General features: G+C 37.6%; 1 protein-coding gene across 10 annotated transcripts in view; it reads left to right on the forward strand.

Moving 5' to 3' along the window:
- Window positions 1-2,514: 2,514 nt before the first annotated feature.
- Window positions 2,515-16,583, forward strand: part of Mtmr3 (myotubularin related protein 3) — a 128,064-nt gene continuing 113,995 nt past the window's right edge. For all 10 annotated transcript variants that reach the window (XM_076837536.2, XM_076837522.2, XM_076837517.2 and 7 more), the window contains exon 1: window positions 2,515-2,708. The gene's annotated coding sequence lies outside the window, so the exon portion shown is untranslated. The remainder of the gene's footprint in view (window positions 2,709-16,583) is intronic.

The raw sequence follows: 16,583 nt of genomic DNA on the forward strand, positions 1-16,583 counted from the left end.
GGCCTGGTGTGTGCCGAGTATGCATACTACCACTGAGTTTTACCCATAACTCCCCTGAAACGAGCTTTCAAGGCCATGCAAGCAGTTTTCTCTTTCTTAGAGAAAATTTACTAATGTCTGTTTTAAAGGTGAGCAGGTGGACCACAGTGGGGATGAAGCCTTATATGAATACAAGCATGTAGTTGCAGTCAAATTGTTTAGGTTAAGTCCAGTCCTTTACATGAAAAGTGCTTGCATTCGTGCAGGGCACATTGAAAGGTTCAATCCATGCTAGTTTTTGTGGGAAATAGCAGGCCAAATACTGTGATTTCATGGGTACAGAGAGATTGCTCCAAATGTTCTAAAAACTGGTTGAAGATTCAGTTGAGATTTCCTTAGCCCAGATTAAAAGGTAAGTACAGCTATAGTCTGTCTTTTTAAACAGAGGTGAAAGTGACATGCCAACACTTTTGCTTCAAGTAGATTTCTGAGAGCTCTGAGATTGGCTGAGTGGATTTTCACTGCCTATTGGCTGAACACTTTGTCCTGAGTCACCTCTTAGGGGAGCTAGCTAGCCTAAGGATGGGCTGCCCTGATGTCAGGTGCTACCTTCATTCTAATCAGTGGAAGTCTATCCTAAAGCCTGTGAGCAAAGGGCTAGGCAGGGAATTTCTGCCTACAGGGGACTTGGTGACTGAGGGGAAACTTAGAAATGGGAGAAATATGTGGGAAAAGACTTTGTTGTTGTTGTTGTTGTAGTTTTTAAGTAATTCACCTATTTTATGTACTATTTCTTTTTCCATTAAGAAAAAGATGGGCTGGGGTTATGGCTCTGTGGTAGAGTGCTTGCCTATCATGTGTAAGGCACTGGATTTCATTCTCGGCACCACATATAAATAAACGAATAAAATAAAAGTTCATCAACATCTGAAAACATTAAAAAAAGATAAAAAAAGAAAAAGAAAGGCTATATTCTTAGAAAGGAAAAAGCAGAACAGCAACAAAGCTCAGGGTGTGATCCTGGGGAAAACACACATACAACACATACGCACACACACACACACACAGTTCAAGCAGGAGATTACTTTAAGGACCAACAAGAGGACACTATTGGACCACAAATTTAGTTCTAGGCTGTCTGGAAGCCAAGATGAAAAGAGACACAATTAGGGGGCATTAATACTAGTTATCAGAAAGGAGGAAGTCACCAGTTTCTCTGAGAGTAAACCATTTTTCCTAATTTTGAACGGTAATGTTAATTTCTTACTTTTGTATTTGTACTGGGGATTGAACCCAGGGCACTTAGCTACTGTGCCACATCCCCAGCTCCACCCCCCCATTTTTTTTTTTTTTTTAATTGCTCAGAGCCTTGCTAAGTTGCTGAGGCTGGTTTTGAACTCCTGATCCTTCTGCCTCAGCCTTGCAAGCCACTGGGATTACAGGTGTAATGCCTGGCTTTTACTTGAAATTTTATTTTAGGTGACCATGTCATGTAGTGGATGGTACAATCGAGTGAGTGAAGGCAGTTTTTGTAGTTAATTTGGTTTGGGTTTGAATTTTGTTTTAATAAACACAACCTATTCTAGTTTTCACTTTCTTCATCCATAAAATAGAGACAACAGCATCTACCTATAGTAGTTGTGAAGATTCAATTAGATGAATTGTATAAATAAATGTTATCCTTTAGTTGTGAAATCCAACTGCCTACTACTTGTCTTGCACAATTCTAGGTGCTGGAGATACAGTGATAAACAAGACAAGTTCTTTATCTTCAAGTGCTCTTACATTCTAGTAGGGTAAAAGACGATAAGCATTGAAAAATAATTTCAGAAAGTACTGTGGAAATAAAGCAACAAATACATTTGACTTATTCTCCAGTCATCCCCACCCCCTCACCCCCCCAAAAAAATCAAAGGCATAATGTTAAAATGCATTTGAGAGGAGTTGAATCTGATAGGACATGAGGTAAAATAGTTTTGGAATGTGTAATTCTTTTGCAGGGTAGGTTCCAGTTTTTTAAATTTATTTATTTATTTTTGGCATTTGCTTTTGTTGAAAACTCACGTCTTTTCTTCTGTGCTTTTGACCAGGAGCTGAGGTTGAGGCAGTTTGATTGTATTCTAACCACACCATATTTACAAGCATTATAGTAAATTAGTTTTATCCTGACTATGCCTGCAGGTAGAAGATACCACTATTCTGTAGAGTGAGCAGAAGGACTGCCTAGGACTATAGAGTCAGGAAAAGATGCCTCCTAAAAACCTGTAGGTCCACATTTGATTTTCTTCTGATTTGTCATCGTTCTACCTTTGCCCTTGTCCCGCGGTCTAACTCTTTCTCGGCTGGGCTTCTCTAGGAGTCTCCCAAGTAGCTGGCATTACGCGCGTCTACAGCGCCCCCGCTCACTTCAAGGGGCGGGTCAGAGGCCTAGGCCACGCCCCGTCCGACCCGTGGTGGCCCGCCCCTTTACTCCTCAACCGAGCGCTGGAGCCTGCGCACGCGCTCCTGCTCGCGTCCCGGCTCAGCATCGGGAGCGCGCTCTGTGTGGCCGCTGCCGCCATGTTGTTGTGGTTGTGAGAAGGCGGTGGCAGGCGGCGGCGGCAGCGGTGTAGCCGGACTAGACGCTCCTGCGGCCCAGGCGCTGCCCCCCCGCCAGCCCTGGCTGGGAGCCTCGTGGGGGTGGCGGAGGAGGCCGTGCCGTGCCGAGCCTCGCCATGTCTTGCTCCCTGGTAAGAAGCCCACCCCCGGTCTCCTGGGGTGGTGAGAAGGAGCTGGAGAAGGGGCCGGCCTCGGCCGTGGCGCTGTGGCTGTCACCCTCTGAGGAGGCGTCGGCCTGCGGGGTTCTGGAGATGGTGTGCAGGGCCCGGGGAGAGGCGGTCTGGGTGGCTGCCGCCGCCAGGGGGAGGCGCGGGGAGTGGGAGCCCAGCGACCCGGCTCGCCCCGGACCCTAGGCTCGAGGGAGGCGGGGTCCTGGGCCGTGGCGGCCTTCCCGGTCCAGGCGAGGACGAGCTCGTGGGGCTCCTGGAGTGGGGCGCTGCCATTGGGGCCCGGCGAAATGCCGGCCGAACCCCGGGAGGTGGGTGTGCGCCCCTCCTCCCGCCCTGGCTTTGTGGAGACTGTGTGGAGAGGCCGGAGGTCGGGGGCCTTAGGAGCCCCAGGCGAGCAGTGCGGGGCCGGGCCTTGTGGGAAGGAGGAGTGGCACCCTGACTGCAGCAGGGCATCCTCCTGACCTGGTAGTACTTGGGTGGGAAGGATACTTCGGGGGCGGTTGAGGAGCTCCAGAAACATTGGTTAGACAGCTTCACAAAAGATTACAGTGTTATTTCTTGGGGAGAAATTGTGCTGGATGTTTGCATCTCAGGACCCATAAGATGATATTGTTGGTTGTACTTTGGGCTGGAAACCTTATCTTAAAATTATGGGGTAGATTTTATGGTCACTTTAATGGGTTCTCTGAAGTTTGATAATCTGGGCTACTGTTAGATATTGATGTTCTGGTGTCATCTCCAGACGCAGGGCTAAATTTTTACCGTTTGACGTCCACTTTGTTTTCTGACATACTTATTTTCATGTTAAAAATTAAGTGCACATATTCTAGTTGAGGTTCAGTTTAGTTTCTCCTAGGGTGAACAGTGATTCCTTTAGAGGCTATGGTTGAATTCCAGGAGATTTTTTATTTTTATTTTTTTAATGTAAAATGTTTGTGATTTGTCCATGGAGAAGTGAGGGGCACCTTTCCCTTTTAGATTCAGGGGTGTTTCTATAGGGCAAAAGACATGTTCTTTTTGCTTGGAGACTAAGTAAGCTGTGTTGGTAGTCTTCCCTTCTAGGGTCTATGACTTTGATAGTAGGAAATTTACAGAATGACCGAATAAATTGGTTGCCTGCGAAGGCTTCTTTCAAGTGACCCAGAGCAATTTGAATGACCAGCAACCAGGGTGGTGTAGCCTCACTTGTACTTAATAGCAAACCATGGGAGAACTTGTCGACCAGGTTCTTTAGTTCAGTGGCTACCTAGAAGTATTGTGGACTGTCTTACATGCTGATTGCAGGGACTTATGCACTACCTGGTGAATTAAAATCTGAGCATGGGGCTTGGGAACCTATCATTACAAAGCTCACTGAATGATTCAGGTCATCCAGGTATGTGAACTGCCTTAGGTTGGGTTTTCTAAAGAATTCCTATTAATTAACTGACTTCTGAGAGAGCCCTTTTAATTGTGTATAGATCTCTTTAAGAATTTGAGAGGTTGGGAAGAAGAGGAGAATGCATGAGAACTGGAAATTGCAAATTGAACATCTCTTAAAATACAGTAGATTTATGTAGGGAAAGTAGGTTTGTTGCCAAGAAGTATTGGTTCACAAGTCATTAGGAATACATTTAATTAAATTAGATGCTTCTTCACTGGAGGCATATCCAGAGATAGAGAATCCAGAGCAAAGAAGCTAAGTTTGCTTCTGGCTCATAGAAGCGTGTATTGAAATTGCTTTCTGCCATCCTAACATCATGTTTGCTTCTAAACCATCTGACTCAGGTTTCTGGTAAAGTGAAGGGCGGAATGGGTGTGTTAGCAGTTATTGGAGACCAGGACTGTGAATTAGGAAGGTTTACTGTGCTTCAGGAAGTTTTTGAAATTTGCCCCAGGCTGTAAAGGGTGGTAAAGTCAGTTAAAATCTGTTTAAGTCCTGGTTAACATCTTCTGTGGTAAAGTGGAATCCCAAGTTACTAAAGGAAGTATTCAAAGGGAGTGTGGTGAGGTTGTTATAAGTTTGAGAGAGGTGGAAGTGTTCTTATAGTTGTGTAGTGGAAGAGTTTGGTAAATTTCCTGTCAGAAATATTTTTAGAGAGATGCACTTAGTTGTTCACTTCCAGAGTCAGAGATGGTATCTGTTTTGTTCCTTGGTGTCCCTAGTACTTAGCAGTTCTTGGCATATTTTATGTCCTCACATATTTTTTGAGTAAATATATAGTGTAGGTATGGGAAAAAATAGCTATGGTGGTTGATAGCATTAGTTATTAAAAGCTACTTGATATCTTGCATTGGATTAAAGAACCTGTTTTTAGTCCTTGTTGTTTGTAACTTTTGGTGTTCCTTCAAAGGATTATGTTTCCATCCTGTCTCCTGGCTTTTGTTTTTGGTACTGGGGATTGAACCCTGGGGTAGTCTACCACTGAGCTATGTCCCCAGCCCTTTTTAGTTTGAGATAGGGTCTAGCTAAGTTGCCCAAGCTGGCCTTGAACTTGTGATCCTTCTGCCTCAGTTTCTTTTTGTCTTCTGTTTTTGAGTCTTTGGGTGTTCTATGTTTTTTAAGTGTCAATGACTTTTAAAAAAAAAGCAATTTTATTAAATGCAGCAGTAGTGTGAACTCATAGGAAACTCTGGATTGGCAGTCAGATTTAAATTCTAATTCAATTTGTGTCATTAATTGCTGTTGGGAATGTCACTTAACTTCTTTGGGCTTCAGTTTCCTCATCTATGCAATTAAGAGCCTAGACTCATTGACTAGCCTGATTCTGCACATCTTTAATAATTTCTAGTTTGGTATTCATCTCATGTAGGTAATCTTTCATTTTAAAGAAACAAACTGTATTTGTCTTGAGATTTGCTTTTAACCTGCAGATTTTATACATTGTCCAAAAGTGTTCTGGAAATTGAGTGCATGTTGTAAGTATTAGAGACAACATGCTTATGCTGTTGTAATTCATTTAGTGTTGAAATCAGATCGGTTTCAAATAGGGAACTTCATAATTTGGTGTGAAGTCATAAGAATGGTTTGGGAGAAGTTTGTGCAATTTATGTGGTGAGTTGTTTCTTACAGACCACCCAGTTCTGTATTTTATATGGTGAATTTATGTATAAATTTATAATTGGTAAAACATCAGTTTAAGACAAAGTATGGTATCACATTTGTATTGAATTGAACTAGGACTCTTGGTAATTTTAGAGGCTACCAAAGTTATTAGCATGTCATTGCTATTTTTAATCTTAATTTTGTGATACTAATACTGGTATCATACTTTCGTCTTCACTTTTGTACTGTGTCCAGAAACTTAATATACCTTTTAAGTTCGTATTTATAGCAGATATTCAGATAAAAACTGTTTTAGCATGACAGTGGATTCATCAATATGCCTTGGGTTCAAGTCTAGGTTGGGCTCCTTACTAGGCCTTCTGTTTCTGGAATGCCACATAACCCCTTTGAGCTCCAGGTCCCTCATTAGTAAAAGGAGAAAGAGCAACCTCTCTGCTCGTTTTGCAGGTTGTCAGTGAAGATCGAATGGAATGGTTGTATGAAAAGCAATCTAAATATGTAGGAGGATGGTATTAGAATCCTATTTTATTTTCTTGGAAGAGTTGAGTTGTGAAGCAGTAGTAAATGTGGTATATGTTGTTAAGTGCAGAATTTCCTAATGCCATTGATAGGGCAATAGAAACAGTTTCGGCTTCTGTGCTCTGTAGACACCTTTCAGCACTTGCAACTGCTAATAGAAATAGTCAGTGTTGCAGAGACTTTAGGGGTATCTGGGATATCTCATACATTTGCTACATTTTACCCATTTTCTTATGTTGGAGCTGTGATAGAAGGTGTTTGGGGTAAGGAGTTCAGCACTTTTTATGTAGTTTTAGAACTGTGTTGTCTAAATGACAGGTGGCAGTGTCATAGAGTAACGACATCATTGTGGTTATTTAGTGAGATCCTGTCTCAAAAAAAAAAAATAAATAAAAGTGGGGGAGCTGGGATATAGGTCAGTGGTAGGGTACTTGCCTACATGTGTGGAGCCCTGGGTTTAATTCCTAATACCTCCAAAACATTTTTTTTTTCTTATTTTTGTGTGGTAAAAGTTTGAAAGCGTGGTACCTTGGCAGTGCAGATGGAATGACTGTAAAATAATAAGACAAAACAAATGAAGTCAGAAGAAAATTGTAAGGTTGAGTTATATTAAATCTATTCTGTTAATGATGAAATATCTCATAGTTCTAAGTTGTTGATTTAGAACAACTTTATAAACAAAGTTAGCACATAAAATTATGCTAGTATGGGGCTGTGGCTGTGGCTTATGGTAGAGGGCTTGCCTAGCATGTGGGAGGCACTGGGTTTGATTCTCAGCACCATGTATAAATAAAGGTCCATTGACAACTAAACAATATTTAAAAAAATTATGCTAATATTCCTAAACACTTTTCCCCTTAAGATGGAGTATTGTTAACTTCAGAGGTATCGTCTGGATATGTCTAGGTTTAGATTTATTATGTACCTGTTTAAGTCTTTACACAGTGTTCAGAATGATTCTTGTAAGATTTTCTGATTTTATTTCTCTAAGGTTCAAATCTAATTTATTAACTAAAGCATTGTAATTTAGTTGCAGAAGAGGTGAAAGTTCATTTAGTTCTCTGCATTGTTCATAGATTGATAATCTGACAAAATATGAAGAAATTATAAGTGTATATATCTTAACTTTTAAATTAAGTATTGAGAAATCCTGACTTAATTGGAAAGAATTGGTATTAAGACATGATGATTAGCTTGAAAATAAGATTGTTCTTTTTTTGTTCCTTGCCTATTATTTTTCTGTAAGGTATACCAAATATGTAATTGTTAAGTATTTATACTGATTCCACAAACCACATTGGAAAGAAGACTGTTTTTAATTTTGGAAGTGATATAGGGGTTTTAACTTGATTTTATTTTAAATTTAAAAGTGAAATTATTTCTGATTATGAAACCTATCATGTATTCACTATAAAAAAAACCCCATAAGAAACCAAAAAACAACAGTTGAGATAACACAGGAGAAAAAAGTAGAGATGGCTAATTCCACCATTAATATTTGGTGTTTTAATTTTTTCTTATTCATTATCTATTGAAGTTGTTTTTTTTTTTTTTTTAAAGAACTGTTTTACCAGGTGTGGTGGTGTGTGCCTGTAATTCATTGACTCCAGAGGCTGAGGCAGGAGGGTCAAAAGTTCAAGGTCAGCCTCATCAAATTAGTGAGACCCTAAGCTACTTAGTGAGACCCTGTCTCAGAATAAAAAATAAAAAGGACTGGGGATGTAGCTCAGTGGTAAAGCACCGATTGGTTCAATCCTCAGTGCAAAACAAAAACGAAAACAAAACAACACAATTTTCTTTGTGATATTAATGTGATATACCTTCAATGGGTAGTGCTTTGTAATATGGAAGCATTATATTTTTATTATGGATGCAATGTCAGTGGACATTGCCAACTTTTTTTTTTTCTTAAAACAGTGTTGTGATGAATGTGTTGGACATTTTTATATGATTGTGGTATTTTTTAAACCTTTTTAGTTGTAGATGGATATGCAGTACCTTTATTGATTTATTTTTATGTGGTGCCGAGTATTAAACCCTGTGCCTCACATGTGCTCTACCACTGAACTAGGACCTCAGCCCAATTGTGGATTTTTTTTTCTTTTTAAGGATAAATATTTAAAAGTGGACTTAATTCAGAGGGTATATGGATTTCTTTTTTTTTCTTTTTCTTTCTTTTTTTTTTTTTTACTGGTGAATAATCCTAGAGCCTTGCATATGTTAATAAGCAGACATTGTTAATGAACTGCACCCCAGTCTCTGGTAGGTGTGTTTTAAATTTGTGTACACTCAGAATACCCTATAGATGTGAAGTCTATTTTAAAATCCCACAAATAGCATATTAGTACCCAATTCCATATATTCTTTCTAGTGATTTACCATCTTTAGTTTCTTGTTGGGAGTTTAAAATAGTTTGGATTAGTTTTCCTGTTGTTTTTTTCAGCATCAGGACTTACTCTACAGTTAATTCTTTTATCTGCCCCCCTCCACAAAGTTTAAGTAACAAAGGAGTACTTAAGATCAGTGATCTCCAAACTTTTTGATTGCTCTTTCCATCAGTAATAAAAAAATTATTAATCCTCAATCCTTAGTATTTTTATAAGAATATACATATAGTACCCGATTATTGTGTATTTTATAGATTATAAGCCAAAAAATTAACTAGGATGAGAATTAAAATTCAGATATCTTCTTCCTTTACCCCAGTAGAGCATCTTGGTACTCCTTGAGGTATATTATACTCTGCTTTGGATACTTAAAATTTACATTTGGATAATTAAAGAATTTAATAATGGGTTTTTATGGATCATTGAATTTTTTTGGTATTTACTAGTTTTACTGATCATCCTGTTTAGTTGGATTATGATAGTCTTTAAAGTGTCCCATGCTCTTGAGACTTATGTTTGTGATAAGAACAAATATAAATTTAAGGCACTTACTTGATACTTTTTGTCTTTGTTGAGATAGCTGAATTTGAAAAGGACCAATATTAGTCTAGGAAACAATGTAAATAATTACTCTATTTCTTTTAGATATGAAGAATTGAGGGCTGGAGTTTTGCCTCAGGGGTAGAGCGCTTGCCTATCATGGTATGAGGCACTGGGTTTGATTCTCAGCACTGCATATAAATAAATGAATACAATAAAGGTCCATAAATATCTAAAAATATTTTTTAAAAAAGAATTGATTTTATGTGGAGTATATTCTTAAAAATCTATGCTTTATAGAAAGAAGCTTAGTTTTATGTCCCTGTTTTTTTAAGAGCTGAGGTCTTAAAGACTGAGTGAAGGATGAATAATTACTACTTGCTTTCCTTTGCTTGCAAAGTACCACAATTAACCTGTCACTCCAACTCTGTTTGGAAGAACTGAGCCTATAAGAATGCTTTCTTGGGTTGAAACTTTCCATGATGAGTCTTAGATTAAAAGGTAACTTTTTTTTAAAGTTTGAAATAGTTGCTTTTGTGCCCTACCCCATAAGTTATTAAATCAGAAACTGACTTTTTAGTTATAGAAGGACACAATATTTTTCTTTTATTTTTATGTAGTGCTGAGGATCCAATCCAGTGCCTCACATGTGAAAGGAAGGCTTTCCACCTCAGAGCTACACCCTCCCCCCTCTTTTAAAAGTAGAAAAAATACGTTTCTGGAAACTTATTTTCAGTTATTTTGTATGGGTCATTATCAGAGAAAGATAATGTTAATATAATAGAGATTATGGAGAGAGATTATTAAGCAACTTTAGTTTTTTATTTTTTTATTTTTTTTGGTGCCAATTAAAAGAAATGAGAGAGCTGGGTGTGGTGGGACATGTCTGTAATTAGAGCTACTTGAAAGACTGGGGCAGAATATTTGCAAGTTCAAGGCCAGCCTGGCAACTTAGTCAGACTCTGTCTCAAAATAAAAAATTAAAAGGCCTGGGCTATAACTCAGGGGTAGGTAGCACTTGCCTAGCATGCATTAGGCCCTGGGTTCAAGCCCCAGTACCCCCCCCCCCCCGCCCACACACACACAAAAGGAATGAGATAATTTATATTGAAGATGATTTACTACATACAGTATGATTTACTACACACAGTACTTTGGACAAAAGGCCAGTATCCCTTTTTTTCTATAGTAGCATGATTTATAAGGCACTTTCATATGTATCTACTTAGATCCCCACACAGATTTGAGACCAACCTTTGCAAGGAATGTTATAACTTGCTTTGGGCCACATGTAGAGGGTATGATAAAATTTTTAAAGAGGTAGATTCAAAGCTTCAGAAGTAAGGCTTTTCTCTCCCTCACTCCCTAGAACTTAACCTGTTTTATCCCATCCTTCTAGATGTGCAACACCTACAAAAAACTTAGATTGAGCAACAAAACAAGTATCCCACTTATGGTAACTGAAATAAGAATGTTTGCAGAATTGAAAATGTGGGACTTAATGGGCTAATACACTGCCTGGTACAGAGTAAGCTACAGAATTTATGTACTGTTTAAACTCAAGTTTACTTACTCATGTAAATAAGTTTATAGTGTTATGTTAACAATTAAATTTTCTGTGGTTAGAGTATTCATGTGATGTGAAAGAAAATATTAATTAATTTTAGACCAGTATTTCAGATATCCTTTATTTTTCATACCAGGGATTGAACCCAGGAGTGTTTAATCACTGAGCCAATACCCAGCCCTTTTTATTTTGAGATAGGGTCTGAGTTGTTGAGGCTGACTTTGAAAATGCCATCCTCCTGCCTCAGCCCTCCCATGTTGCTGGGGCTACTGGTATACATCACTGGGCCTGACTTGAACTTGTAGATGTCCTTTTACCTTCTCTTAAGATATTTTCAAGGGACAAAAGTTAGTATTGATGTAATTTTTACCTCTTATTGGCAAGAGTGTGTATGTGAATATATGAATATTATTTATATTGTGGACTACTACTCAATAAGGAAACCATACTCAATTAGTTGGTTCTTTTTTGTAGTTCTGGGGATTTTTAACCCAGGGCCTTGCACATGCCAGACAAGAGCTCGCTCTACAACACTGAGATACACCCCAGCCCTATATACTGGTTCTCTAAATATGGACTCCGTAGTTTGCCATGGGGTGAATGTAAAGGAGCAAGTATGATTCCCCTTATCTGTCTTATTCTCTTCAGTTACCTGTACACATGATTTTGACTTATTCAGTAAACACTGAAGAAAATTTTTCTTTCAGAGAACTAGTATACTGTTTTCTCTTGTCCTGTGATTACTTAAAATCCTGTTCGTAAGTGAATTACTGTACTTTTTATACACAGGAGTAACCCTGGAAAGACATGAGAGGAAATACTAATAGTGATTATTTATGGGGACTTTTCTGCTTAATATTCTTTTATAGTTTCCCATAATAAGCATGTATGACTTTATAGTTTGGAAAAAGTGAATTTTGAAGGTTTCATTTTTCATTGGGTATCTTATGAAGATTTAAGTCAGTCACCAGTGAGAAAGGGATAAAACTGGCTCCAGTTTCTAAGCAGAGAGGCAGCTGTAGGAGTGGTATGGAAGGAATGGGGCAGGCAAGCTGATTTGAACTTTCTCATTGTAAACTCCACTCTGACTGAAGATGGTCTGGGTTTTGATCACAATTAAACCCAAGAGGACTTTCAATGTGTTTTTTTTTTCTTCCTAATAGGCTGACTGAATGATACATTAAAAAAATGTGTTTCTATGAACTAGGTCAACACAGGATTCAGCCTAAACAGTCTAAGGCAGTTCTCTTGCTGAGTTATAACTAACTTGAGCAAATTATGTAGATTGTGTGTATTTAAAATATCAAGTGATGTTACCACAACTCAGCTCAGATGTGATATGTAATACGAATTGCAAGATATTTGGACAGACAATTTTATTAAGACAGTATAGTCTCATTGAAGTTTTGATCTTAAGGTGCATCTGGGAGTTGTCATTAATTTATATACTCATCTGGTAATATTTTTCGGAGCTCTTTAGAGTTTAAGTGATTAGAGCTTGTCAGCTTTTGCTGTTACTGTACCTTTATAGTGCCATAAATATTGGTGTGAATGGATGACATATTCAAAAGGGTTAGATTTCCATGTTAAAATAGTTGTAATTTTCTATCCTTACTTTATCCTTTTTCTTTCTTTTTGTATGGTATTAGGGCAGGAGCCCAGGACCTTACGCATGCTAGGCAAGTAGTCCATCACTGAGCTACATCCCTAGTCCTTTAAAAAAAATTAATTTTGAGATAAGGTTCCTTAGCTGGCCTTGAATTTTCAATTATTCTCCTTTAGTTCAGCTGGGAATACCACTATGCCTGCCCTTACTTTATTTTTATTTATTTTTTAAAGAATAAGATTAAAATTGAAGACTAGTTGATAATAAAGGTAGCACCAGCATACATTTTTAGGAGTTAGGTTGGGGTGTGTGTGTGTGTGTATTTATATATATATAAAAATATAAATATTTATATTTATATATATTTATATTTATATATATTTATATATTATATATATATATATATATAAATACACACACAAGAGAGGGGGGGGAGGGATGGAGGGAGGGAGGGAGGGAGGGAGGGAGGGAGGGAGGGAGGACGGGAGAGAAATATGTATTTTCAATGCTGGGTATTTAACCTAGAACTCCATGCATGCTAGGCAAGTGCTCTACCACTGAACTATACCTCCAGCTACCTAGGAACTTTATGGTAAAAAAAATAACAATCTTGTTAAAAATAAATCCGTAATAGAAGTTGATAAAGTGTGCTGGGTATGGTGGCACACTCCTGTAATCCCAATGATTATATATTTGAGACCAGTGTCAGCAATTTAGCGAGACCCTGTCTCAAAAAATAAAAAGAGCTAGGAATGTGGCTCAGTGATTAAGTGTCCCCTGGGTTCAATCCTGATACCCCCAACCCCCCCCCCAAAAAAAAAAAAAAAGTCTGTAAAGTATATTTTCCTCTTTTCTCCAAATTCTACAATCCTGGCTTAAGGGTAAATTGGAAATATTTTTTAAATTTAGAAAAATTTACAGAGTAATTTCTTGGGGAATAGAATTACATTTGACTTTTAAGATTTTTTTTTTTTTTAGTTGTAGATGAACACAATACCTTTATTTATTTACTTACTTACTTTTATGGTTCTAAGAATCCAACCCAGGGCCTCACACATGCTAGGCAGGCACTCTACTACTGAGCTACAACCCCAGCCCAACAATTTTTTTTTTTTTTTGCATTTGACAACTATTGATGCTTTTATATTAAAGTTAACTACTATACTTATTTGTACTATTCCCGGTTCATGTAGGTCTGTTCAGAAAGGGGGGTATCTAAGAGCTGCTGAGATAGAAAGCTTCATAATATAAGACAATGTATTAAGATTATATGGTAGAGACTAGGAGGAGTCTTGGGTTTGTATAGATAAGGCATACAAAGTTATGTTTGGGAAAATTTTAGTTTTGTTGAATAGAAGATAAGATAAAGGAGTTGAAGATAAGCTTGTAAAAGTGTTGGAATTTTTGGGTTGGGGTTGTGGCTCAGTGGTAGAGCACTTGCCTCACATGTATGAGGCACTGGTTTCAATTCTCAGAACCACATATAAATAAATGAATAGAATAAAGGTTTGAGGTAGGAAGAATGGTAAGCCTAGTCTGGATGAGCTCTTGAACCTAGAAGAGCAAGTTGAGGACCACATTTGGGGGGATGATGGGAGAAAATAGAAGATTTAATATTCGATTAATGAGACATGATGGAAGCCAAGGAGATGAGAAGATTTTGGATTTGGTGGTCCATACTGGTCATTTGTCACTAAGGGCTAAGTAAGTAGGAGGTAACATAGCACATGTAGAAACTAGTGCTGTTCAGTAGAACTTCTTGTGATGAAATGTTTGCTATCCATGGTGTCTAGTACATGTTGAACACTTGGAATTTGGCTAGTGCAACCAAGGGACTCAATTTTAAATTTTCATTTAATTTTAATGTTTATTATTTTTTCCTTTTTAAAAAACATATAATACCTATATTTTGTTTATTTAGTTTTTTTAATGTGGTGCTGGGGATTGAACCTAGTGCCTCATGTGTGCTAGGCAAGCATTCTACCACTGAGCCACAACCCTAGCCCCTTAATGTAAGTTTAAATAGTTACATGTGGCTAGTGGCTACCATGTTGGACAGTGCTGATTATGGAATCATAAAATGAAACAGTGATGTAGATAGCAGTTGGCAAGATAAAATGGAAGCATTTAGTTATTTAAAAATTTCATTGCAGTGCTATTAAAATGCTATTGGAATTATATAGTGTAGTTTTTTCCTTTTTTGGAACTGGAGATGGAACCCAGGGCTTTGTGTATGTTGGCTAGTTTTTCAAACACTCAGAATTGTATGTTTTTTTTCCATCTTGTTCAGTGTTGGCTGTAGTTAATTGATGACAATTCTTTAATGGAATTGTAATATGAAATATTTTTGTGACTTCTCTATCCTTTTTTTCCCTAGTCTTTAAAAAAGTTATTTACATTTTAGTTATGAAAGACTAATATATTTCTTGAGACCATTTGGGTATCTTTGTTTTCTGAAACTAAAAGTAGCTTTGGGAATTTCTTAGAAATCTAATTGGAAAGAGGAATTGCCAGCAATATTGTATTTGCCTTTTAAGTTAATATTTTACATATTTTATTGCTTGAAAAATACTTTTCTTTGAAAATAATTCATGATTTGAATTTGAATTTTTTTCCTAGGTTTTTTTTTTAGTTGTTGATGGATCTTTAATTATTTATATGAGGTGCTGAGAATCGAACCCATTGCCTTGCACATGCCTACCTGAGCTATAACCACAGCCCAGAATTTGAATGTTTGATAGTGTTGATAGAACTACTTTTTTACTTACTTAAATGCATTATATTTGCAAGATGTGGCTCCATTTCAATAAAGTTTTAAAGACAGAGAAAATGATTAGATGGGAATGGAAGTCAGAATAATGATTGTCTTTGGTAGTGAGAACAGTGGAGATCACAGAGATCCTGGTAATGACTTGATCAGGATTGTTGATTTAATGGTTGTGATTAGTTTATGAGAATCATTGAGTTGTGTAATTATGATGTACATTTTTTGTATGTGTGTCATATCTCAGTTAAAAACATTTGCCCCTAGGCTGAGGTTGTGGGTCAGTGGTAAAGTGCTTGCCTGCTACACCTGAGCCACTGGGTTTGATCCTCAGCACATTAAAAATAAATAAAGAGAGCTGGGGATGTGGCTCAAGTGGTAGCGCGCCCGGGTTCAATCCTCAGCACCACATACAAACAAAGATGTTGTGTCTGCCGAAAACTAAAAAATAAATATTAAAAAAATTCATTCTCTCTCTCTCTCTCTTCCCCCTTCCTCCCTCCCTCCCTCCCTCCCTCTCCCTCCCCCCTTTTAAAAATAAATAAATAAATAAATAAAGGTATTGTGTCCATCTAAAAATATTAAAGTTGTTCCCTATATTATGGTCTTAGAGCTATCTGTTATATTGGAATAAAATTAAGATGCTTATACAGAAAGCACATTTCTAGTATAAATAAAAGGCAGATCCATTTCCTTAAAATTTCATAGGTGTATGAATAACTTCCTGAGTTTAAGAAAAATTTTTTGTAGTTGTAGATAAACAAATAAAATAAATGCATTCTGTCTATTTTTCCAGTGCCTCACATGTGCTAGGCCAGTGCTCTGTCACTGAGTTACAGCCCCAGCCCTCTTCCTGAGATCATTTACCATTTATAATTTTATTTTTTTGGTGCTGGGAATTGAACCCAGGGTCTTGAGTATACTAAGTGTATGCTCTGCCACTGACCTAAATCCTCAGCTCAGTGTGTTTAAATCTTAAAGGCTAGGGAATCTGAAATAAAAGCTACAAGGTTATCCCATTTGGTGCTTATTATATATTTGGATAAAATATTTCCTTAGTGTAAGGTAATGTTCTTTCAAACATTCTAAGTTAAAGGCAAGTTGTTTGAATTTACTTGTTAGGGAATGTCTTACCTTTAATACAATACTGCTATACAGAATTACGTATTTTAGGGCTGGAGTTGTAGCTTAGTGGTAGAGCGCTTGCCTAGCGCATGTGAGGTACTGGGTTCAATCCTCAGCATCACATAAAAATAAATAAAATAAATGTATTTTTTCCATCTACAACTAAAAAAAGTTAAATATTTTATGTATCCTAAGTGTCCTTGAATTTGCATCTTTATTATTGTATCTGTATAGCTTACTCCATTTGGATATTGAAGCAGCTTTTTATGGCCTTTCAGTGCA

This window comes from Callospermophilus lateralis, chromosome 1 (assembly GCF_048772815.1).
Source record: "Callospermophilus lateralis isolate mCalLat2 chromosome 1, mCalLat2.hap1, whole genome shotgun sequence".
Classification (NCBI taxonomy): Eukaryota; Metazoa; Chordata; class Mammalia; order Rodentia; family Sciuridae; genus Callospermophilus; species Callospermophilus lateralis.